Raw genomic sequence first — 27178 nt, forward strand, 5'->3', positions numbered from 1 at the left:
TATTCACACACCCACAATACAGTTCACCTCTTACTCCTTTTTTTGCCTCTTACTTTTCTTTCCTTTTTAATGTCTGCAAAAGGATGTGAATAAACACATAAGCAATGGCAAGCGTAGACATTGGATAGCAAAGCTTCTGTCTCCATGCATATCCAGTAGGAGCGGGTAGTAAAATGCTTGTTGCCTGACAATGGTAGGCACACTCCCTGAATGTTGTCGCTGGCTAGCAAGTGATCATGCAGTCAATTGGTAGCGTTGGGCATGCATTATAGATTCTTCAAGCATGGTTTTATGACGTCGTTTCGCCTAGGCATTTTGCCAGCTCCCTTTTCTCAAACTGAGTTTGAACCCAACGCGGTTTCCATAAAAACAAAGTATAAAATATTCTGCCCTTGACAGATTAAGGCCACAGTGTTCTCACGGAGCTCATGCTACATCAAGCCGCTGCATCCATTTTATTTTCAAAATTGTTCATTTTGCCACTCATTGTGATGATACTCCATTATGAGATGGCGCGTACCACAACAACGCAGTAACTACTTTGTGTGCCTGTAAAACTTTGCTAATGGATGCACGAAATAGCATCGCTGCACGATCACTGCGCAGCTCTTACTGAAGGTAATTAGATTGAAGAAGGCTCTTACATGAGCGTCTCAGGATGCATGTCAACGAGAAGAGCGAAAGCAACTGCACTTGTCAGGGGGACTAATAAGTGAAACGAGCAGCTCCGCCACCTCTTGTTTTCGGATTTCCGCTTCTTTTCAGGAATGTGTTGCGATTAAGGCTTGTAGAACGCCCTCCGATTTATTTCGAAAGTTCTTGCCATGTTAAGAATTTCAGATGCCGGAACTGGCTTTCTAGAGTTCTGACTCAGAATGGTAGTCTGGTGTTTGTGATTGTGTGCACATGCATTTGTGCGCATCAGTGGTGATCTGTGCTACAAGTGGTTTCTAGAAAATTGTGTGGCCAAAGTAGCCCTAAAAAAAACGTGGCTGCCACAGCTGCCGCTGTCTCAGTAGAGCGCATGTAGTGTTTTTAACTGAATGAGGTCCCGCTGCCATCAAATTGGCGCCACCATCTTTAAGCTGCGCGTCATTATTGGTATGAGTCATTCTGGATCCTCTGCCTCCGGGGTTGTGACTCAGAAAGCGATACATGGAGGCCCTTTCGGTGTAGCGGCAGGAAGTGACAGCTTCAAAACAAGAAACACAAAATCATATGCTGACCACAAAGTCATTCTTTTCCAATTACCTCTAAATAGCATTTATAGGTTTCATTTTTAGCTTGGTTTGTCCCGTCCCTTTGATCAGATGGTGCTCGCAGAATAACTCTGCCACTGAACCTTGTCAGAAGTGTCTGGCACCTATAATTTCTGGATCAAGACCTGAATTCCTTGTGCATGAGTTCACGGAGGCACGTTCCTTCTGATCTTGCTGTGATGTTTGATAGGACTTGTTGGAATAATGAGGTGAGACAGGATGTCGGTAGTTGTGAGGTCATTACACCAATAAAAAAAAAGGAAACATTGCTACATTCCCCCGTGGAATTATCCTAAACTACACTGCTGGCTTTGTGCGCACTAAGCTGTGTTTGTGGTTAAGAGAGCGGTTCCCGCCGCACAAGTCGCTCTTTGTCAGAGGCTTTCTGCGCGTGACTTGGGCATCTGAAGGGCCTGTTGAAAGTTAGGCCTCAGGTGTTTGTTTTCCGGCTCCCAGTTACTTCAGGAGGTGCTGGGATAATAGACTACTTTCTCTGTTCCAAACGTAGGCAAACAAAGGTACTTGTATGCATTCAACTCTCTGTTTCTGCACAGGAGATACATCATTGGTCCCACCCACGCAGAACAGCGAGGAAACAGCCTTGAGTGAATGGTGGTGTCGGCACAGGGAGTAGACCTTTTGAGCCTCTCTGTAGAATCAGTGCAAACAAAAGCTAGTCCTCAAAGTCAGTCAATGAAAATTGCATTTAACTCACGTTGGGAGTGTAATCTTGATAAGTTACCCTGCACAAACGTTGCCGTAACCTTGAACTACTCTGACCAAAGCTGTGGTTGGCATGAGGGCCTAAAGCTGTCGGGCTTACTTCAAGTATCAATATTTTTAGTGATCATATTTTACTTCAGGTGTCAATATTTTTTGTGATCATATTTTACTTCAGGTGTCAATATTTTTTGTGATCATGTTCAATTTGATTTTGTTGATGTCTTGTTGAACTGATTAATACTGATTAGTGTTTTGCAAGACAATTATTTAAATGTATTTTTTGCTCACTGACATAGGGCCTTTGCTTTTTGTACGGCCTCTCCCTTTTCAATATGATGGCGAATAAATAATGTCGAGGGGGCATGCACATTGATTGGCAGGCGAAGAAATCCTGATAATTGGCTTCTCCATGCTCTGTCCTGTGTCTTAATCGTAGAATTAAATGCTCAAGTGGAAACATGGGTGTTCACTCAATCTTTAGATTTTAACAGTCTATATCACACCATAGAAGAAGCAGCTGGCAGTGCTGCAAGCAGAGCCTAAGAAGGGCTGGTACAAGGACTGTGGATTCCAGTTTTGCATTTTGACAATGTGTGAAAAGGCAGTTAATTTTACAAAAATTCCCCTCGCCACAAATATGTGTTTATCACTCAAATGTATTATCATCAGGACTTGCCACACCTTTTGATCCGCTGGATATGAAGCCAAGAGTGGGCGTAGATGAGTGTGAATGTCTATTGGCAATATGTCTTTGCTGATGCGCTAACTGCGGCATTGATTTCAGGGCCGCTGTGGTGATATTGAAAGAATAAATGAGTGATTAGAGTCCAATACTTCAGCTGAGATTTGCACTAATGCATCCTGTACAGCCCTGCTGTGGCAGGTCAGGTTCACAACATGATGTTTACCTTCAGATGCAGTTACTGATCTTACAAAAAATAACCCAAGAAAGAATCTTCAAGGAAGCATCAATAGGCGACCAGCAAAACTGGAAAGGATCATAGCCACACGAGGTTTACACTTGTCCTGATTTGCACCATTAGCTAGTTTGAGCAGACGAGTAAAAATAGATTGAAGACTGATGGAATGGGTCAGGGATCTCCAAACTTTTCTGTATTGAGAGCTACTTATGTTTAATGAAACTTATTGAGAGCTTCTAATATTAGCATAGTAATAGTGGCAACCATATGCAAGGTTCTAGCGGTTTACTATCCGCAATCACCTCAGTTCATCAGGCATGGCTGCCAGCAGTAATTTTAAAACGCCTTTGTCAGTATGAAATGCCTCTACATGCATATTACATTCCAGCCATAGCTGTAGTGCCTCTATTACCAAGGTAATAACATGCGCAAAATGTCTCTTCAATGCCACATGATTTAATATGGCAATATCAACTTTAAATATATTTTGGCAATTCAGCCATTTGCCTTAAAATATAAGCCCATGAGTTCTGTAAATCGACACATTTTCATCTCAAATACATACTCTTAATTTTGGTATAGGTAAATTATTTTAGCCAAGCAATAACTTCTAATTTAGTAGGGTTGGCTACACACAGGAGTGCTACTTCTGGGTACCTGAAAAACTACCAGTAGCTCAGGAGCTACTCGCTTGGGAAACCTGAAATAGGTGGATCAGCAAATAGAATGATAAGCAGATTAATAACACGGATAACTAGATGGATTGGTAGAATGGGAATGAGAGAAAGGAGCTAGATAAATGAATATATTGATAGTTATATAGATTGATAGATATAGACAGACAGGCAGGTTGATACTTTACTGGCAAGCAGGTAGGTCGATAGTCAAGTTCATAGGTTGATCAGTAAGAAGGAATTATATTGTAGAGATTGATAATAATAGCTAAATGGAGAATGTACTGAGGGATAAGTAGCTAGATAGAGATTGATGACTAGATGGAGGTATGGAACCAAGAATTCTATTTGGAAGTGCCACACAGCACCGTCAAGGGTACGCAAACACAGTTGTTGTTAATGTAGACCTTATATTCTGATTCAAAGAAACTGTAGTCAACATTAAACTCCACTCCTATAATGGAGTGGACCCCGTGTAATCATTCCACAGCTACTCACTGAATATAGGAGTTATGATGTTCAAAAGTGGTTGAATAATTAATCTGTTGTCAGTGTCATATAGATGAATGAGTGATGAGAACACAGTATTCTCAGGACCACTGCAGATGCTTGGTTGAGCACTTTTTCAGTGCCGCCTGTGTGGGTTATATCAAATTATATGTACTTTTTTAAAATGCATTCTGAACAGATCTTGCTACAAAAGTTAGGGTGACCCATACAAAGGTAAAAGGCAAGGTTTTGAGCTTCTTCTGGAATATAAGAAAAGCTCTAATTCAGTTTTCACGAACACTATGGATGGTGAATTTGTAGTTTCTCTAAATGAAGCAAACTATTCCCATGAATATGTCATTGAGCGACTTCCATCACTTTTAAGTGCGTCCCAGATGCTCCAGACAGTTGGGCAGTTTCCAGTAGATGACTAACACAATGCATGTGTGCATTTGTCAGTTCCGTCGAGAATCTTAGTGTGCAATTTATCAAACTAAGAGCCAGATTTCAAGGTAATAATACATTTAGTCAATTGATCTGAAAATGAGGACTCTAAGCAAATAAAACCAGTAAAACGTTTTGTAGAAAATTCCAAGGGAATATGGGTGCTTGTGGGGAAATAGGATCATAAATGTTAGCTTCTTTGCTTTTTAAGGCTTCCCTACATCTTCTACCAGTTCTGGCATACTTTAAACAGATTGCGTAGCTGTCTCAGTAAGAGGCACTTACAATATTAAATATGTAAATATGTTGTGCTTTTCATTTGCAGCGTGCTTATTGCTCGATAATAAAATGGGTTCCGGGCAATACGGCCTTGTGCTTAGGTTCCTCTGCTTGCTTTTGGAAAAAATGCACTCCGCAGAATTAGAGGCAAGCTTAGTTTCTAAGCGGGATGTAGGTTTACACCTGTAAGATTCACATTTTAATTTGGTGGGATTGATCATATTTGAGTATTTACACAGCCATACCCTCCGAGCAGTGTTTAATTTGTAAAAAAAAAAAACAAGCAGAAAAAAAGTGCCAGGGCTCTTATAAGGAGACCACTACAGCTTGCACCACACATGGCCCCTGCCAGCGCTGCCAATGATAGTAACATCACAACTACGCACCATCAGAGTCAGACTCCTACAAGTTTGACAATTCGGACTATTTCAGGCCCCCAAAAGCTACAAGAATGGCTTGGGCGGCACGTAATAGTCATTTTTTACGTATATTGAATTAATAATTAACTATTGTTATGGTCATCTCTAAATAAGCCAAACTGTGCCAACTTTTGGCAGATTGTCACGCTCGCCGGTGTTGACAATTAAGTGCTGGTGCCGAGCGCCAGAAACCACAGGCTTAAATTAATTGGGGAGAGGATGTAGCCTTACGGCCAGAATGGTCGCCCTCGAAGCTGGGGAACCGGGTTCGAGTCTCGGCAACGACGCTCAACATCCTGTGATTCTGGGCAATTCACGTAATCTCCCCGTGCCTAACAAAAATGAATGTGCCCTTCTGTAATGAAACAGGTGCCATGCAAAGCGCTCTGATACCCGATGTCTCGGTTCTAGTTCGCGCTATATTAAACTCTAAAAACATTTTTTTTTTAAAGTACCGCCTCTGAGTCACAGAGGAGTTTCAGGGTCAGAGGTAACTACTCCAGGGAAGATATCTAATGTAACCAAGATCTTGTAATTATGCTGAACTTTTCGCACTCCTGTGACTTCCTTCTAACATGGCCACTAGTTGCGATGGCATTAGAAGTCTGGGTCTACTTGAGGGTTTATTAACAAATGATCCTGTTAGGTGATTGGGACAGCTGAAGTATGTGAAAGTCTCATAGTATCTTTGCATATGAAGTCTAAAGTGTGGTCCACACCTCAAGAGTCAAAACATCCGCCAGCAGAGATAGCCAGAGAGTTTCTTTAAAAAAAAAAAAAAAAAGCTAGAAAGCCATGTACCGAAGAGCCTTCTGGATCATTGGCCCATGGTTGCAGGAATTGCAAACAGTTATACAGTAATGAAAGGAAGGTTACTTCTTCTAGTAGTTGGTTGCAGAAAACGTGGGTACATCTGCAATAGTCGTCATGAAACCATCCATGCACGATGAGGAGAGTTCAGCCATATCCACTTTTGAGGGAACAGTCTATGAAGACTAGGCATTACTTCCTGATCTATGGCCACCTCTGCTCTCCCACTAAGTGGTTATTCTAGTTAAGTGATGAAATGTGAGAGTGAAATTCAGAGTAGGTTCAATTTAAAGACCATGTTCCTGGGTGAATCATTTGCCATGCACCCAACCTAATGAATCTGCATTAGCAGGTCATAATAAAGAGAACTTCCGATTTCCCCCTTTCTTGGTAATATGTTTTCCTTTCAAACCTCTTTGACAAGAGTGCCCATTCACTAGTACACTGCTGTCTAGCAGTGCAATATTGCAGGTTTCCTTTCTTTCCTCTGGGGTGGCGAGCTCCATGGGACTCCCTGCTTCACTGTGGACGGGCGGGCCTGAGAGCCAAGTGTGGGGGCTCCCTCTATGCACTTTGCAGGGGGCGGGGGGGGCAAGTTTCGTTTCGCCACTGGCGTACTCTTTCACATAGTTGTCTTTTTTCACATGGTCTCTTTGGCATCAAGGAACTAGATATCTGAGTGAAAGGAACTCCCATTCTCTGTGGGAAAGGTTCCTTTCTAACCAGTCTGAGCTGAGGCTTCACGCATGTCTTTACTTGTAACATCCTTCACCTCGAGCTGCCCTTTGAACTCTTGCAATACGTGCAATGTTTCCATTGCAGCCGCTGCAACATTTGGTACACCCACAGTGTTCCTTCCCCTTCCTTACTTGCACCCACATCCTTAACCTCAAAGTTCTTTTGTTCAGATAATATCCTACCTAGCCTGTGAAGAAGGAGAAGATCAGTACAATATAAATAAAATAGATTACACTTTTGCAAAGCACGACTTATCACCCGTAAGGCTTCCAGCCACTAGGGGCTGTCATGGAAATTAAATGAGCTATTGCCCAGAGTACCGAGCTGCCGCCAGTGCCGGGAATCGAACGTGAGCCTTGCACTCCGAAGTCAGCCACTCTGGATGCTGCACAACACCTCTACCCATATAGATCAAGTGTGTCCACAATGAATGAATGCATGAATGAATGTTAGACTTCTAAAGCGCAAACTTAGCCCAGAGGCGTCCAGGCTCTGCAGGAGGGACTGTCATGCAGAAGTAAGAGAAGAGCTCAAACTGAAGTCTCTGTAAAGAGCCAAGTCTTGAGATCCTTGCGGAAAAGAGAGTGAGACACTTGTCCAGAAAACCATGCTAAATAATCTGGATGACTACTTACTATGTAAATGATTCTTATTTAGATTAGCTGTATGCAAAGGCATCTTGTAGATGCAATGAAAATTTAGACCAGCAAGGCAAGGCCTAAATGTTTAGTATAAACCTCGGGGAGCGCTTCACTCCTTGAATTCTTATAGCAAGGTTGTACCTCCATAGTTTTTCTGCATAAGCAACCAGATATTGGAAGCTGCTCCCTGACAAGCTGATGTCTTTTGCTTACCTGAGTGTTTTCTGGGTGGTCCGAAAAACTTGATTTTTCTCTTTTGCCTTATAAGGCCCTGTGACAGTACATAGTACTATAACACAAATGCTTTCTTTCATAGGGACCCAGCGGAGGTAGAAAAGGAAAGGTAATGTGTGGCAAAATCTCTGGACACGCAAATCCATCTGGGCTGCATGGTTTTGGAGAGCTCTAATCCCTTTTAAAAGATAATGTAGTAAACCAAGATAGACTGAATTGGTGCAGTCAAGCATGGAGCCTATAATAGGTGACACAGCCAATCTTTTCCCATCTTAATTAGATGACGTCGGACATTCCTACAAGTTCTTCATCTGGAAGGGCCCTGTAGCTACCACTTGTGAGATCAGAGGTTAGAGAGGGACAAACTGGAATCTGTTTTGATGCACAGATTCCTTACATCATCGACTGGCACAAGAAGGGCACCCATTCCCTTTGTCAGTAGACATCTGTTGAAGTGTTTATGGTAAATGCTGGGGGTTTACATAGGTATTGGGACTGGAGCCCTTCCTTATATGCCCCTGATAGGGTAATTTGACATTACTGACTGCTTTACAAATATAATGCACTGAACCTGGACAAGACTGAGGTGCTCAATTTTTGGCATCTTCCCAGTAGCCTCCTAGTTTTCCTCAGTTTTTTTTCATTAGTGATGTTGCATCAAATCTAATACTGATCCATCCATTGCTTTCAAGCATATGAGGTTCATCTACTGTGGGAAGTGTCTGACATTGGCACAAATAGGTTTAACTGATCTACTAAGAGTGGAAGGGATGGAGGTTGCAGAACAGCCATATTGTGAGCATACGGGTACAGCAATGGGAAGATATGAAGGTTCATTAGAAAACTGTGTGTCGTTCATTGCCAGGTTCAAAATATCTGCATTGTGCCATTGTCTAATCAAAGGGCAATAGCATTCTGCTCTAATAACTTCATTGGACTTGCTAATTCCCTGTACAACCTTATTGGTCTTACATAGACCTTTGATTCTGTCTCAACCTGGTGGGTAATGCTAATCCTCTTATATTGCGGTGGCTGATTCATCGTTTGGTAGATAAATCCTACAGTTACCAAATTGAGCCAGTGTCCAGAGAGGATAACCTGGGACTTTGATTGAGATTACTGATACACATTTGTAGTCCAGATTGGCACCGCCAGTTTTTTTTATTTCTTGCATTTTAAATCTTCAGCTGTTTTAAGTTATTGTTAAATAAGAGGAAGGAAGGATGTGTGGGTACCAGTGAAAGGGTTCATGGCAGTGGTATTGATGTGGGGCAATAACTATGGAGATTAAGTAAGAACAGTGGAAAAACTAACACTTTACAGGTTATTTTGGTGTCTTGAGTTTCCATGTCACAGAGAGGGATATGAGATTTGCCATCTCAACTGAAGTACAGATGATGCATATTAGGTACTTTTTAGTTTGAATGTCAGGGTTTAAAAATAGAAGTAATTTGCTTTCAAACTGTACACTCCACGGGTACACACTTCTGCATCTGTTCAACTCTAAAGGTAAAAAGTCTGAAAAGGGTGTAAGCATTATCAGATATACTCATGCCCTCTTCAGCTTGGGTCTTTACTTCGTGACACTTGGAACAACTTCACTCCAATTTATTTTGTCTCTACTGAAATGATAAAACAATATAGATCCTCCTCAGTGCTTTCATTTTACCTTTTGTTTTGGGTTCCAATTAGCCCTTTTGGAAAGCTATTTTCCAGCAATGGCAGTTCCTTCAGTACTCTAAAAAGTATTTTGACAGTAGACTTTCTATATTTACTGGCAATGTTCTGGTCTTGTAGGTGGTGTTGCTTATTGTTGCACACACAACGCTTCAAGCAATATTCCATTACACCAAATTCTTTGTAGACGCCCCCATCAAAATTGTCAGATTTGTCTATGTCCCAATTACTGGTTGCTGCATCTTAGTCGCACCCATGCACTGTCTAGAGAGAGAAAACACAGGCCGCAAGTCATAGTATAGCCTCGTTTCAGCCATCTTGCTACAAACAATTTGTTGTAAAGCAAAAGGTATTTTTAGCTGCTCTTTCTGTCAGCTGTAGGTCATGTTTGGGCCAGAGGCTGCTCTGGGACGACACCGATAAACCGAACCAACGTCTGTAGCAGGATACTAAAGGTTTTTCTAAACTTGTGTTTATTCCTAATGACAGAATTAGCAATTTCACCACACATACCATTTTTAGCCAACTTTAGTGCTCACCCACACCGGTCCAAAATGGTATCCAGTAGCAACTGCTACCAAACGGGTATGGGGGGACCGGAGGAGGGGAATCGGAAAAAAAAAATTCACTTACCTGGATGCGGCCAGACGGCCGCCTCTCTTCAGTCCTCTTCTCCGGGGGCAACAGGAAACACGCAGCCTCCCAGACTCCCCTGACCAATCACTAAGCTGCCTTACAGCAGCATTGTGATTGGTTTGAGCACTGTAGTTTGGCACTCATAGAGGGGCTGGGAGGCTGGGCATGTTCTCCACCCAGGCTGTAATGCAGGCTGAGTGGAGAACATGCAGAGTGCGCATGACGTTTTGGCTGGTCCCAAATGGCCGGCCGAAATGTCATGCGCACTTAGGAAGTGCCTACCACTCCTCCCCCGCCCCCAAACCAACTGAGCCAGTACGCTTAAATAAAATTATAATAACATTAAGTTATCATTTTATTTGTTCCCATTTTTAGGTGCTGAGAGGGGTGGCGCTACTCCTTTCGCCTTAGCGGAGAAGCCACCACTGATGGTATGTGCTTATTAAAGGACATACTACAAGCTACTTACCCAGTCCACGAAACGATTAATCTCTCAGCACAGCATACCTCACCAAATTTGTGACATAACACATGTGGAGCATGTAACTTATAGTGTTTCCTGTGTTAAGCAGGGCTTGATTGCTGTGATCAGCCAATGTACACCTTCTCGCCTTGCACATACTGCCACATGCTCCCACAAGGTTCTGATCCTTTTAGCTGCTCGGAACACTGCTGTGGAAAGCCCTCTCAAACAAAGGGGGGCGGCGTGGTCCGTCAGTGTCAGGTATCTATTCTAACACTAATTCGGGATAAGTAGTCAGCAGCGTCTGGAGGTGGGTATAATACGGTGTCATGGCCATATTTAATTGGGACTGCTCCATACAAAGTCATCCATGCACAAACACCCGCCTGATATTAGTTAATAACAAAACCTGCCATGAGCAACAGGCCACCTATAGGTAAATGGTGAAAATTACATGGTGGAGCAGCAGTTCCATGGATCGCCATGCAGGAGTCACCACTGTGTTTAGTAATCTTGTGTGATATCTCCAAGATATGGAAGTCTTGCATCACTTCCTGGTCAAATGTGTAATTCTTAAGAAGATTTGCTCATAGTTGTTCCATGTATTCCCCTATGAAGCCATCCAGGAAACATATTCTATATTGGGTTTATTTATAGGTTTGACGGGGTCTGCTGTAAAGATGGGCAAAGGTTGACGTTGGGCGCTCCCGACTCAAATGTGCTAACGAACCTAACAACTAGAACAGTCGACCTCGAAGCTGGGGAACCGGTTTCTCGGCAGGGATGATCAAAATCCTATGATTCCGAGCTTAAGTAAAGTGCTCAGATACCTTTGGGTCTAGTTCGCGTTATATAAAACTAAAAAAAAAATAAAGAACTTTCTAAGTATTTGCCTTTACACAAATGGACTATGTTTGTGCAAACAGCTTTTCATATAGCTTTGTTATCACATGGAAAAGCTATTTTTACTCCTTCGGACAAAAGTAATATACACTATACATTTTGACTTTTATCATTAAAGGCACTGCCCTCAAAATTTCAGTACTACATACTATATACAGAAGTTATTTTTGGCCCAGTATAAGTGACTCCTCTGTGATGCTATCCACAGGTGCCATTTTGATGGTATGGTTGCTTGCAAAAGCGGCTAATTCATCTTATTGGGTGAACTGCTTAGACTTTGAGGTCATGTCATTTTCTTCCTCATTTTAACGTCTGGTCTAGAAATAGCTTTGGCTGTCTAGCCAGCCTCATGTATTCAGAAGAAAAGCTTTGAGTCAGCCCTCTTCATCCATTGGCCTGTTCAGCTGTCATTCACATTTTGCTTCCGCCCACCGTAGCATACAGCAGGGAGCAGCGGTGGGTAGGCTTACTTCAGCTGTTGCCTTTCTTGTCCTTTCAATGACTGCATGTGTTTTGTGCACGTGCACATCAGCCTAAAATGAACTGCTCTTCAATGCGAGGGCTGGTAGACCATTACTCCACTGTGCTTTTTTCTTTCCATTCTTTTCCTCTTTTAGTCATTGCTTTGTCCTTAAACTATGTCTTCAGTATGTAGTCATAGCCAATAGTGCCATTTTCTTTGTGCCAATAAGAATCATATTTTTCTGCGATGTGCATAAAAACTCAGACGGATTTCTCTGCCTCTATTATGTAAACTCTGTTCTAAGAAGCACCCATACTTTTCTATTACATTGATAAGAATATATATTTTTTAAGTTTTTATTGCAAGCATTCTGGAGCCACATTTTGGTCGGATTTGTTACTTTTTGAGATGCAAGCTTGCAGTAAAAATAATTTTACAAATCATGCCATTGCACCAGCTTACCAAGGTCATACCCACTGGCTTTGCCAATGTGTGTTGAGTATGCATTTGATGATGGTAGAAATGCAAATTTTGTGGGGGGCGGTTGTGAGCATAGGAGGGGCGTTCTTCCAGCACTCAGGGAGTAGGCACGGCCTGGGTTTCCCTCTGTCCTCGTGTGAATCTGTGCCTCGTGAGATGATGGCTGCCTCTCTGTTGATGCCGTGCCCACGCGCGTATCCGGTGTACCGCAGGGCTATCTAAGGCGCAGAGGGAGCAATCTGGGCGGAAGATGTCAGCGGACGAGAATGACATGTTAGGGATGTGGTCCCGTACTTTTAGCAGCAGCAGCCATCAATCACGCCTTCCAGGAGCCGAGCTCCACGGAAAATGGCGCACTTTCACTCTCCCTCGGCCTCCCGCCCTCTTCTCGCTCTGTCCCCATAACTTCATTAATCCAGTTCAAGTTCTGTGCCTCGTGCTTTGGAGTGCACACCTTTATTAGCTGGTGTTTGGTGTGTTACGCCTGGGTACGTTTTATATTCCTAGACTGTCTATTGTAGTGCATCGAGCCTGTGACAGTCGTGTTTACATCTGAGATGGCCTGTAGTGTTTATTTTTTCCTGCACGGGAGTGTGCTCACACCCACACGCCCTTCTATGTGACCCACCGTCTCCAAAGAGATGCTCTCTCTGTTCTTAGACCTGCATGCACATTATTCCTATCTTGCCAGCCTTCCCGAAACAGAGCACGATAGTCAGTTCTTGTCCTCAAATCTCTGTTTCACTCAGATGCAATGATCGATGTCAATAGTGCTGCAGGTGCAGCGATACCGGGGCTCTGGATTGTGAAGCACCTTTCATACCACAATTTTACTACAAAATTCTGGGATGGGTGCATGTCTTCTCGCTTGCACTAGGGCCCTTGGGACCTAGGCTACATCATTGGATGATAAAACATGTATATTTTGATAATGTTATTGTTTTTTTACGTGGGACCTGGAGACCACGTCGGATCACTTGTTTGACCGATGGTGTGATGGTGCAGTGTTGGTTTTCCGTGTGTTGGCTAGTGCGGGGACTGCTGGAGTAGTCTTCTTGTAAGTGGTCCAGTAGGTGGTTAGCCCCTGGACATTCTTGAGTAGATTTGTTCACTGGATGTAGTTGACAGTCGCAGAGTCCATAGGAGCAGGTGCGCAGGACGACCTGGCCTGTGTAGCAGGGGTGAGGACCCAGTGGTTAGTTTGTAAAAAAAAAATAAGTGCCGGGGCTCTCGTGAGGAGGCAGCTTGCACCAGCCCATTTCTCCTGTTAGCGCCGCCTAAAACAGAACCAACTACTAACCACTACTAACCATGAAAGTGGGGGGAGGATGTGGTGAAATGGCCAGAGCTGTTGACTTTAAAGCTTGTGAAGTAGGCTTGAGTCTCGGCTTCGGCTCAACGCCTTGTGATTCTGGGTCAATCACTTAATCACCCCCTAAATGAATGTGTCCTTAACTGGTGCTCATGAAAAGCATTGGTGTTGATAAAGAGCACCGGAAACCACCGGCTCAGATTAAGAACTGTGTGGACCTCTTGATTCAGGCAAAGGACTGCCGAATAAGAATGCTGTCTGGTCTTTTCTGGACAATCAGTGGATCCGTTGTGTTGCACAGTAGGCTTTGTCGGGGTTGTTCTGCAGCATGCCCTACATCCTGCATTCACGTTTCTTCCATTTACATCTATGTTAAAAGCTCAAGGCAGACTGGCTGGCAGGGGCGTAATGCAGGCCCCTGGGGTACAAAGGGGACCCTACCTTTCAGGGAGCCCCCTTTCTGCCACAGGCCTATAAATATCTGTAAGATATGGAAGGCTCAGAGGCACCATACCACAGTCTGCAGGGGAGGGTGGGGCATCATTTTGTCCTGTAGTTTAATCTAGATTTGTACAAGTTGTTTAAAATATAAGTACAGCTATCTCAGATACTTACCTCTCATTGCTCACTTGATATCACTTTTAACCCCACATTGGAAAATAAGCCTTTTATTGATAGCCGGCCATTTGCAATTCTCTGTTAGGTAAGACTTATCTGAGCCGAATTGTAAGCACTGGTTTTGAAACCTGGTTATTCATTGCTCTGATGTAAGTACACTGAAAAATAGTTTTTTTTTCTTCTTTGCTCTAATATAAATGTAGCAACAAATAAACAGCCTCCGATAGGCAGTGCTTAGGAGGATGTTGGTCAGCTGCCTCACCCAGGGATGCAGTGACTGGAGGGTAAAGTCGTGATGGTGAGGGAGTTTGGCAAGACAATTTGGAGGAGGAGAGGCCAGGGTCATGCTTTGGGTGGTCACAAGGGTGCGTTTTTTAAGAAACATGTTGGCAGGGGATCGGGAGAGTATGGTGGCACAGGATGGCGAACACGAAGTGTACATTTTTAAAGTACAGCTGAGAAGAAGGATTCTGGAGGAGGTTGACGCCATATTGTGTATGGTTCATCCACGACTTCTTACTCCCACCCTGCTGCTCCATGGGATCAGCTAAAAAGAGGAAGAGAATTCTGAGGACCACAAAGAACTTAAAATTGTACATGGGTGGCTGTCAAGAGCATTGCATCCATACCGCTATAATTTAAGATGGTCAAATTCCATGCAGTGAGGCAGTAAATGTATCTGGAGGGAGAGAGGTTCCTACAATGGCTCACTCTTTGATTGTTTTACCCGCATGCGTGCGGCGGCTTTTTTCGCGCTGTGTGGCTTTTTTTTAAAAAGCCGCGTTACATGACGAGCTGAGCTCGTCATGAGCATGCGAGCGGCGCAACTCATGACGAGCTCAGCTCGTCATGAGCATGGAAGGGGTTAAATCTCAGAAGCTTGTTTATATGTTCCTATCTATACTTTGGTTTATCTCGGTATACACCCGTTACAACGGATCTTTTACTCCGCATACCATTACAACGCATTGCGCTGGGGGGGCGCTCTAGGATAGGGAATAAGTATAATTTACTATCCAACACCTTCCCTAGGGTCCACGGGGACTGGAGTTAGAATAGTAAATTATACTTACCACTATCCAGCGCCCCAAGGCGCTATGCGTTGTAACGGTATGCGGAGTAAAAGTCGCGTTGTAATGGTCTGCAGAGTAATAGTATGCGTTATAACGTCATACATCCGTTTATCTCGTCGGCGTTGCCTCGTTTTCCCAGAGGTCCCCAAACATGCAGTCCTTTTTCCCTGATTCAGCCGCCCTTTTACTGTGATTGCCCTACTGGAGGCAAATGAGGGTACTATGGGTTTTTTTGGCCAGGGGCACAATTATATTTTCTTTATACTTTTCATTCGCTGGGTGGTGGTTTCTCGTGCTGCGTTGTTGAGAGTGGAACTCCATTATGCCTAAGAAAGGGTCTCACAAATTGCTCTTCTAAAGTTACTTTTCCACGTTCAGCTGTGTGCAACTCTTGTACGATTGTGTGTGTGTAGACGTGCTTAGTCTAAGTATAAAAGGATGGCCTTGTGGCCTGCGCCACGATTCTTGAGTCATGTGTATACAAGGTACAGAATGTCACAAAAATACATTTTAATTTTAAAAATCGCAAAAATGTGTGTTTGCAACAATTTTGACAAGTGTTCTACCCGACTAGTGTGTGTTAAATATCATGTTAAACATATAATTGTCAAAATATTGACTATCACAATGATATGAAGGTAAGTATAACTATAGATATATATAATCTCACCTTAATGTACTGTGATGATATATCTGAGGGATAGTAAATCCATAGTCAATATTCAGGCCACAATGATTTGGTTGAATACTATTTTTGTAGTCGATATGCTGACCCATGATCGTTTTGAGAAATGGAGGCATATGAGTGAATGCATGGTTAGAGAATTGGGGGCACCTAGTTAGTTTTATAGACCGCTTCTACCCGAAGACTTCATGTTATTGGTCCAACACTCTGTCCCTAGTGTGCTTGATTGAGCAAATCTGCCAATGAGTCTGGAAAGGCAGCTACAACCTGTTTGTTTTGCCTGCGGGCCTTCACGTTTTACTCCACTTCTGCTTTTCGAGGCATGAACCAGGAAAAGAAGCGTCAGGGTTTTTGTGTTGTTTAACTGCCCTGATTAAATCTAAGCTGGGGCTGGCAGAATGTCAGGGTGAGCTGAGCCGATGGCTTATTCAGGGCCCGGTTGATCTGCTTACAGTCATTCAGGAAGTCAGACACATTTCGGCTCTCAACAGATGGATGCTGGTTTTGTCAGCATAAAACGGGAGTGACGCCTTATTCGACTCAGCGGCTCCCTGTTTGTTAGGACAGACACAGCGTGTGTGTTGATTCTGCAACAAAGAGAGATTAGGAAATGTACTACTGTGATGGTGCAAGTTTATTTCTTCAGCGCAGGGTGTTGGACAGAACGACTGAGTCAGGCTAAGGAGCCGATTAGAAACACAATGAATGCCGGCAGCGCGCCGAGTACAAACAAGTGACGTAAAACAACACCACGCAGAGCCAAACGAGTGCACGTGGGCGGAAGAGATGTGCTGCAGAAGTGCAGAACCGCCAAAAACAACGGCAGTCCTTGACGTATTAACAGCTCCATAAACCCTCTTTACTCTGCCTCCTCCCCCACGAGGTCAGGTTGTGGTAAACAAGCACTGGCAAAGCCAATAGGTTTGGTGTTGCCTGGCAGCCTTTTGGCTTTGCTAATGTTATGTTAGGTTAATATTTTGTAAAGCACGCGAATGCCAATCGGCGTATTTTGGCGCTAGTGTCACTGTCAGACATGAACCCTAAGGAAAAAGGTGGCAGAAGGAGCAATTATGCAGTGGAAGAAAAGCCAGGTTTTCAGTTGTTTTCTGAATTTTAGGAGGTTTGACTGTGTTCTGAGGTGTTCAGGCATCGCATTCGCCATTTGCATGTGGAATGAGTGAAATTTCTTCCTCCCCAATATGCCTTCTTATTTCTCGGGATGACTACCTGTCTCGCCGCGCTTGACCGCAGGGTAGGTGTAGGTATAAACCATTTGAAGATCTTCTGAAAGAAGAGAGGGCCTTCCTTGTGCAGGGTCTTGTGAGCCTCGCACAGGGCTTTAAACTTGATTCGCTCCCTGATTGATAACCAATAAAGATCATTAATGGTTTGAGAGAATTTAGGGCGATTCATCAACACACGGCCTGCTGCGTTTTAAAGTGTCTGCCGTTTATTTTGTAGGCGAATTTGGGCGCCAACATGAAAGGCATTGCAATAGTCTATTTTGAAATTTCCAAAGCTATTGTAAGTGTTTTCCACAACTCCATTGGAAGGAAGGGAAGAATTTTTTTAAGGATTTTCAAAATAAGAAAACAGGAAGAAGTTACCTGTTTAATATGGTCTTTAAATGCTAACTTGGGGTCGAAAATAACCCCTAAATTCTTTGCTTTTTGGACTGGAGGTTGGAGCGACTTTCAGGTTAGGGGGCCACCAGGTAATATTCCAGAAAGAGGTGTCGTTGTCAAAGAGTGATATTGTAGTTTTTTTTACAGAATTCAGTTTCAAACAATTCTTCTGCATCCAATCAGCTATGTTTCCCATGCAGATATTGAATTGTTTGACTACTTTTTCTAGTTTGAAAGAGACTGACATTACTATCTGAGTGTCGTCAGTGTAGAAGCTTTTTAGTGGATTTACTGGCTGCATACATTTTTCCTGTAAAAAATTTAGTTTTGGCTGCGCCTATTTGTGTTTTATATTCCTTAATCCAGGCTTTATATTTTATTTTCTTCCAGGCTGTATATGAGTCTTCAGAGTTGGTCCTGACGCCTGCACTCCTGCTTAAACTCTCTAAGCTTCTGGGAGAACCATGGTGCCAAGGGCATGGACCTGTGGTTTGTCCTGGTTTTGAGGGGAGATAACTTGGTGACAGCTGCTTCAATCCAGGCAACAAAGTGGGCAGAGGCTTGTTCAATGTCACTGTTAACTATGTAGTGAGACTCCCTCAGCAGATTATTTAATTTCATATTTTCAATTGTTTTCCAGGAGCGATATTTTAGTATTATGGGTGTCTTAGAAGTTAAAGAGTTTCATCGGGATTGTTAATTTAAACATTATCGCCCTATGGTTTTGACCAGATCAGAGACACATGTTTTTTGACCACTAGGACGGGGGTTATTTGTGAAAATTCCCTCAAGCTTATGATTGACTTGGTAGGTTGGGAGCTATACAACTATATACTAAATACAATGTATCCTTGTCCTCTGTACGTTCCAAGTAGAAATAAAAATCCCCCAAAATTGAGAAATTGGGATAATCTATACAGGATTCCATTAGCTCCAGTAATTATCAGGTGAAATTCTCCCTGGGGCCTGGAGGGTGATAAACCAAATGGTAATTGAAGGGATAAGTATTGTTCATTTGTAAGTTAAACATGAGGGCTTCACAGTTCAGGTGTGAGAGGGGCTTGAAGGTAGCCTTGAAGTGGTTGCGATAAATAACTGTAATTCCACCTCCTCGCTTGTTTTGTCTGACCTCTGATTAGGCCATAACCTTCTGGAATGGCTGTTTAGAATTCTGTGTCAGAGGCAGCATCAGCCCAGGTCTTTGTAAGGAAGGAAATACCTGGGTTTTCTAGTTTCATTTTTGTGCCTTATGTGTTACCTTGTGTTAAGAAGTAATCAGGACAGCGAGCTGTCAGAGGGAGTAAACTTAGTTTAAACTAAACTTAAACTAATGCTTGTTTGGTTATTGTCTTTTTTAAACTTTAATGTTGAGGGGCTGCCTAACCCTCACCAATATAAAACAAGTATTGGCAAAGCAATATGTCTCATCTTCACAATGTGAGTGCCGAGCTTTTGGCTTTGATATTGTTTGTCTACAAAGTATTGTTTAAAAAAAGTAAACGCACAAAAATCAAGATACTGGAGTAAAAGCAAACACATATTGTATGTTATCTCAAAAACGGAACATTGAATTCAATGTTTTCAATATTTATAAAAGAATAAGGAAGTGTCAGATTGCAAAGGGAAATTCTTGTCAATGCCTAATTTACTTTCCAAAGGATTTAGTCATTTGAAGGGAGCATATTTATGGGCCTCTGGAGAAGTGTCATGGTAAGTACACCCTCTGCCTCAGACATCAGCTGAGGGAGTACAGCAGGTGGTGCTTCCTCCAGTTCTATGAAAGCCTTGTGTGCCAAGGCCTGTGCTTTCATGCAGTGTGTAGAATGTAAGGGATAAAATAAAAACAACCGTTAAAATCTGCTCTTCAGCCATACTCCAGTAAATTGTCCCTGTTGCTGTGCTTTTACAGGCAAGCTAGGGAGGGTTGGGAGCAACACAGCCCAGAAGATAGCCCAGATGATATTTGAGGGGAGAAACAGCACACGAGGATGGGAGCCAGAAAACACATGCATGCTCAGGAAAAAGAAAGAAAATGTTCCCTAAATAAGAACAGTGGAAGGATACAAGTGGAAGGATCGTTAAGAGGCTATGCTCCAGGGGAGGAACAAACACAAGAAGAGAAAGACAAACTATTGAATAAAAAGCAAGCAAATAAAAGTGACAATAACGCCAACCAATTGTGAACAATGGGTGAGCTGCAAGACCACTGTAAGCTATCAGTATTCTTTCGCAACCTGACACCTTGCGCTGTCAGGTAGGCAAAAACCAAATAAGAACATTACAAAAAAAAGAAATTGGGATCTCAAAAAGCACATTGCCACATTACTTTGGCAGTCATTATAGATTAAAACTCAATCTTCGGTCCCAAGTCTCCAAAGTAGTGTCCTCTTCCTTTCTTACTGTTAGAATCTTACACAAGATACTACCTTTTACCCCCTTAAATACCAGAAAAACAGTACTGACCTCCCTAGTTTTATCCAAACTGGACTATTGTAATGGGTTGTATCTTAATGTGCAATCCAATTTACTCAGAAGGTTGCAGGCAGTACAAAATACAGCAGCTCGACTGGTCTTGGATGTTCCCAAATACCATTCTATCAGAGCAGGGATTCAGGAATTACATTGGCTACCAGTTGGTCAGCGAGTCTAATTCAAGGCTCTTAGTATTGCACATAAGGCCGTGCACAGAGAAGGACCACAATTTCTTTGGGACCTTTTTAGCTAGTACTCTCCAAATAGATTGCTTTGTTCTGCAAATGCCCACCTGATGCCCACCCCCAGAGTTAAAAGGACAAATTGGGGGGAAGGAGTTTCAGTTACAATATAATAACGGAATGTAACTCCTTTCTGCTCTCCCTTAGGAAGACTTCCTCCCTACTTGAGTTCAGGAAACTGCTCAAGACATGGCTTTTTAGAAATTAGCGTTGCCTGACACAGTATGGTAGACCATGAGCGCCTAGACACCTGCGGGTATTAGTGCGCACTACAAATTGTTATAACAACTTTAGGTGAGGATGTATTCCTAGTTAAAGAGCAGAATGATGTCGCTCACAATGAAGTTAGCCAGTGACTGAAGTGGGATGACTCACTGCCCCAGGCTGTGTGCTGTAGTGGGCAGAAGAAAACTGTGAATAACATAACAGACCATTGAATGATGAGGGCTAACTGAAAGCCCCTATAAGTAAGCCTATACATTTAGTAAAATTAAAACATTTTGGCAATGCCGCACTTGAAAAACATCCTTCTAATTCTTTTATCTCCAGTAAAAAGTTTACTTTTGTATTACAGGTGCTTGTTTAGTTTGCCTTTCTGTTTAAATTGTTCAGGTTCTATCATTTACAAGAGATTGCTGTGAACAATGTACAATTGCCAGTAGTTGTATAAAGCAGCTTTTCTTCACTGCTATAGTGTTCGTAATCCTGGAAAGAATGTTTCTATCGTAGGAATAATCTTGTAAAAAGTCATGAGCCACCTAGAAAGGGCAGGCACTATTGCTGGGCGAGGTTCTCTAGAATTGTGCCTTCGTGTGATTCTCTCCTGGTGTCCTTAAAATCCCAATGCCCACAAAAGAGCAGCACTTACAGAACTAAAGCCACATGCATTTTGTACACATCACATTCTTCCGTGGTTATCATCTTGCATCACAAGCTTCAACTTCAACATGGCCGACCTTTAAAGGAGCAACAGTGGGGGTTGACAAGGAGCACTGTTGAGAAGTGTGCTAGAGACATGCTATACTCAAATGTTTCATAAAAGTCTAATGCCCACAGGAACAGCTTGTCAGTGGCGCATGAGAAAGTGCGCTAACTGCTGTAAGTCTGTTGTCAGTAGTCCTAATGGCAAAGGGCCAAAAGAGCATTTGGCTTCTTCTTGCTGCAGGTGGGTGAGAGGTTGTGAAATCTACACTTTATTTTTCTTTTTAATGGGTGTGGAATGAGGCATACCTGGTTGAAAAGAAATATAGCCTCTGTACAGCCAGGCCTAGGGGCCAGGGATATTGAAAGAATCAATCAGGTGGTTAAACATATGACAGGAAAAAACACTCCTACTTCTTTGGCTATTTTTAACTTTTGCCCAAACTTTCTGTGGCCTGTTGACCAAAAAGCCGGTCAGTGCCATTGAGGTAGATTACGAGGCATCTGCTCCTTTTGCTCTAGCTCGATGGCTTAAGTGTACATTCACTGTGCCAAATCCCAGCACATGGTCGCAGGAGATATAGCTACTGAGTTTTGTTCCTTACCAGGAGATTTGAGTGTGGGACGTCTTTAACCACAATCTCTAACTTTAAGGAAATCTTAAGAAGAAATCTCTGAACTTTCCACCTCAAGAGAGCCAGACATGATTTTTCTCAGTTCCTTCACATGTAACTTTAACCCCCCTCATGCCAAGAACTACTGATCAAAGAGAACCTATAGTTGTTAGAGAAACATGGGACAATCGCCAGCACTGCCAGCCATTCCATTTTCACAACATGGTTTCCACCCTGAGTGCTTGTGTGAAGTCGCTTAACTGGCTGCTTGGTTAAACACGACATTCAGATCGACCAACTATAATAACGTATGCCTCCTTGCCAAATTAGGTGGGAAAGGAGGATGTGTTATTCTGCTTATACTGAAAATTAGACCTGCACCCGGGTTACAGATAAATGAGGCACTCTCCCTTGTATGCAGCATGCTTTAGGGGATGGTCAGAAAAGTCTGCCACTGTTGCATGCTTAGTATGCGAAGATGCAAGATGGCCTTATTTCAGTCCTGTGGAATGGACATGCTATGGGTGCATTCTGTCTTGAAAGTAATATGCAAGTTGCGTGCTAGCAAACGAGTGGTATCTCAGCCTTCAGTTGCTCAGAGAGACATGGGACGGGAATTGCCAGATTTTGACTAATTCAATATAACATAAAGCATAGCATGCATATAACACCCAGATGACCACACAAAATGTTCCCCTCGATACCCGGTGTATCTACAAGACGTAACAATGAAACTTGATGCACATGTTTTAGATTTTCATTGTGTTAATGCAACACTGGACAGATATCTATAAGACAATAGACACCAAGACAATTATCAGTAATCCTAAAACATGGCGTGAAAACATTGACTGCAAAGTCGTAGACCTGCCCTTGCTTTTGTCCCAGAGACAACTGACCAATCAAATAGGACACCACAGGTGACACACTGGAAGAGTGAGCCTCCTAAATGGACAGAAGCAGAAAACTTTGCACTGGCAGTGCAACAAAAGACAAGTAAGAAATCTACTCAAGTAACTTTCTGGGATACAAAACTCTTGAAATTAACTGAAAAAGATGGTGAAAAGCCACCTTTAATTACTAAGAGCAGAAAAATATTAGTAGTGTAATCCATACAATAGTCTGTAACTGAGACACTACACTCACTTAGTGCCTTTTCCACACCACTTAAATTAGACTTTGGGGAAGCTAATAACATATAACGTGGTACGAGGTGCCCACATCAGTTGTAAACTGGGGAATTCTACAGTACCTACAAGACTTGATAGGATAGCGCCCAAACCACCAACGTCTAGACCAGTGGTTCTTAACTTTTTGACTTAGTGGAACCCCACTTAATCATTACTGGAACCCGGGGACCCCCACTAAATCATTATTGGAATCTGGAGACCCCCACTGAGTCATTACTAGAAGCCGGGAAGCCAACCTAAGCATTTTCAATGATTTAAACCCAAAACAATACACTGAAAAATACAGAAAGAAGCATTCATCAAACAATACCAAATGATGAACTATTTAATATTTAATTCACAAACAAATATATATATGTTTTTAATTTTAAAGAGAATGATGAAGCTTTTCTAAATTCAAGTTAGACCACTTATCATCCATACAATAGTCTTTTTGATGCATTTGCATTGCATTGCTCCCATGAATTCATCTTGAGTATTGCAACTTACTTTTGTGCCTTCAATTTCAAATTTCTTCTTCATATTTACATAAGTTTTAAAATTGTCAATTTCATATATTGCTGTATTGAAATAGACTTTACTAATATGTTAAGATTATTTAATTTTCTAAGCAGTCGCAGACCCCCACCCCCGAGTAGGTTTTGTGGACCTCCAAGTGTCCCTGGAGCATAGGTAAAGAACCACTTGTCTAGACAGTTAACGCCTGCAACAATGTTTCTTGCAACAACCCAAGTTAGGTATGTCATATAACACCACACACGTACACAAATGAAGAGACCTCAACAAAGAGTAACAACTAGCAGGTTTATCAGTGGCAGACAAGGTGAGGGCCAAATCCACCCGAGATGTCTCTGGTGGAGGATTGCCTGGTGAAGGACAGTTTAGGCACAATTACAGAGCGTCCTGGTCGAGATGGTTCAATAAGCGCCATGGGATACCAGCATTTAAATTTAACTTGCACTATCCATACCAAAGGTGAGTGGGAATCTCATACTGTAGATTACCCTTCAGCAATTTGAGATTCCATTATGTATTGTAGATTGATATTTCACCCTGATGATGTGTCTAGGGGAAGCACAAGATATTTTTTCAAAAACTATTTTTATTATTTTATGTTAACTGGTGCATAGCATATATTAAGATATGTTCACTTTGTTGCATCTTACAGAGTTATACCTTTGTTGCATCAGATTACAGAGCCACGTGGCTGACAATCAAAGAATCACAGTTGGTGCGCCATTCATCAAATACCTGTTTTAAATATTTAAAGAAAAGATTAAGTGCCTGGTGCTATCCATCCATCCTGTTTTAAAATTGACCAACAACTATAAAACTTTGAACAGAGGGAGTTGTAGATTGTTACTTGCTCACCCGATCTCAAAACTTTGGTTTCTAAGGATATAGCAGCAATAGGGGTTTGTGCAAGAGAGAAGTGGCTGTCCTAAGAATACCTACACTCAGGCATCCCCTACCATAGCAGAATATATCCATAATCCAAGGGAGACATCTAGTAGCTGTGTTAGAGTATTTACACAGTAACTCTACAGCACGATCTGGAGGTGCTGTTGTCCTAAGTATTTCAAATGCCATAAGTCTGAGCTGTTGATATGAAAGTTTATGACACATGCATTAAGCCTGATTTATTTACTATGCATACATATGGTAAAGCCAATAGGTCTTTAAGGGCGGATTGTTTTTGCACTGTGCTGAAGCCTGCCATCAGTTTTTTCTCACAGATTACCTTTGTAGGAAAGAATCTTGTGTTGGTACCCCCTTTGACAAACACTAGCGGTAGAAGATTTGCACTGTAATAATACTTGCTAGAATATTTTAGTAATGGCTGACTGGTTTATCTGTCAGTCAGTATCTTGTAATACAAATATCTTTAAATAGTACCAACATCAATATATAGATATGTATTAATATGGATGCTTTGAGAGCCTATGGCTCCGAACTCTTTTGCCATGGCTCTATCCGAATGTTATTTACACTCTGCTTCAATCAATTACAATGTACTGCATGGGGTTATGGTACAGTCCACATAAGTCATTAACTCTCTTGCCCTTATAAGTACACTATTTTCTGTTCACATGTGCACATCTTCCTGAAAATGAGTGCTCCTCAGTGTCAGGCTGGTTGGCTTGACACCTGAAGTTCTTTAATTTTCAATGTTCTCCTTTTATAGTTCGACTTTCAGTTATTTGTTTCTCCTATGCTAATTTTTCTTAAGAGGATATTATAGCTCTCAACTTACAGCATCACAGGCAGTGCTACAGGGCCACTTCCATGCTGCTCATTTCATCTGCAGGGCACTGCAACCATTATGGCCACTATCTCTAAACCAAGTGACCATTGTGGGAAGCTGTTGCCCAAAGGGTATATTTGCTTTACCATTCCAAGATGTCCAACACGTTGGTTCTAAACTTGGTGGCCAATCTGGAACTTTCAAAACAATGATAGATGATGTACAATACCATTACTATGTTTATTTTCATTATTGCAAGAATATTCCTGCTGAGACTAGACTGCAGTATGTTTTCATTTAGCTACTTTATTCTTTTAATTTAGCTTGCATATGTTGTTGAGTCTGTGTGTGTTTTATTGATATTGTGTCAGAGGGCGAATGAAAGGAGGAGTCAGAGGATGGATGAAGGGATGCATGAATGCAAGGATGAGTGACAGAGTGCATGTTTCATTACTTATTGAGTGTCTAAACCCATCAATGACACAAAAGGCAATTTCATTCATAAGCTGGGACTATTGTCTTTGCCAATGCTTGTTAAAAAGGTTGATTCTTCACTTCCTTTCAAATATTGCTCAGTTTCCTTATTGGATGTTGAAGGGAAGGATTTATGGAAGAAGACATTGTGGAAGAATTGGTTGTCTGAGATCTGTTTCTCTAGTTATTTGTGTTAAGCTTCTCTGGTCTATGGGTGCAAAGCCTTCCAGGTAAACTCTTAGACTGATTGTACCCGATTCAAAGAAACAGCATCAAATCATTATTCAGTATTGCGGATTCCTCCATTCAAGTTCTACTCTAGCTTGAAATCTATTTACAAAACCTAATGCTAGCTGGTGAAGCTTGGTTTATAAATCATGCCATATAATCAAGCATTTTAAAGACAGATCTTCGAGGCAACAGATCTGGTAGGAGACCATTAAGGCAGACGGTGAGTATATAAACCCATGATTAAGATGTCTACAGGCTGTCCTCAAGAACCTGGAAAGTGAGTAGGGGTGGAATGCTGGAACTAATTATGTATCCCTGAAAGATTGTTAGTAACTTGGTGTTGAAGTCTTTACCTGTCAATATAAGCTTTAGCCTTGCAAGCATGCTCACAGTGTACTTAAAAGCTATTCAGATGGGATGTTATCATATTACATTCTTCATGATTCACTGTCTCCTCTCACAGGGCATGCATTTCTATGACAGGGTTGTATTAATACTAGCACTATAGTTTTGGGAGCCGTGGAAAGGTCCATAAGTGGAAGAGTTGTAAATGTAGGCCTAGGAAGAAATCCATGGGACATGCTTTGTGTATGTGCTCATCTTTTAGAACAGCTCTAAAGTCTGTGGTTTTGTGGTGGGTGTCCTTACCTGTTAGGAAACATTTATATACTGCCTCAGTGGAAGCTTTTTTGGGTTTCGCCTGCCGAAAGGCTGCGCTCTGCGCAGACTTTCAGCGCAGGTGAAATCCTATGTCTACACTAAGCACTTCGGGAACGTCCCCCGGCTCTCATTGGCTAGCTCCATAAATGGAGGCTAGCCATTGAGTGCCGGATCTGTCCGTCAAGGCCGGACCAGATTCGGGGGCGTTCCCGAGATTTTTTCCCTGGGCGGAGATGCGCTGTCCATTCCCGCCCCCTCCGTGTGCCTCCCCGCCCCACCCTCGCTGTCCTGTGCACGTTTCCTGCAGTCCGTGTCCCCTCCCGCCGTCCTTGTCCTCTCCCGCCCCCCTCCCGCCCTCCGTGTCGTCTCCCGCCCCCCTCCCGCCCTCCGTGTCGTCTCCCGCCCCCCTCCCGCCCTCCGTGTCGTCTCCCGCCCCCCTCCCGCCCTCCGTGTCATCTCCCGCCCCCCTCCCGCCCTCCGTGTCATCTCCCGCCCTCCGTGTCGTCTCCCGCCCCCCTCCCGCCCTCCGTGTCATCTCCCGCCCTCCGTGTCGTCTCCCGCCCC

General features: G+C 42.7%; 1 protein-coding gene across 1 annotated transcript in view; it reads left to right on the top strand.

Annotated features, from left to right (window-relative positions):
- BACH2 (BACH transcriptional regulator 2) overlaps nt 1-27178 on the top strand; it is a 688374-nt gene that overhangs the window by 355729 nt on the left and 305467 nt on the right. The gene's annotated exons all lie outside the window — the stretch shown is intronic.

The sequence above is a fragment of the Lissotriton helveticus genome, chromosome 6 (assembly GCF_964261635.1).
Source record: "Lissotriton helveticus chromosome 6, aLisHel1.1, whole genome shotgun sequence".
Classification (NCBI taxonomy): domain Eukaryota; kingdom Metazoa; phylum Chordata; class Amphibia; order Caudata; family Salamandridae; genus Lissotriton; species Lissotriton helveticus.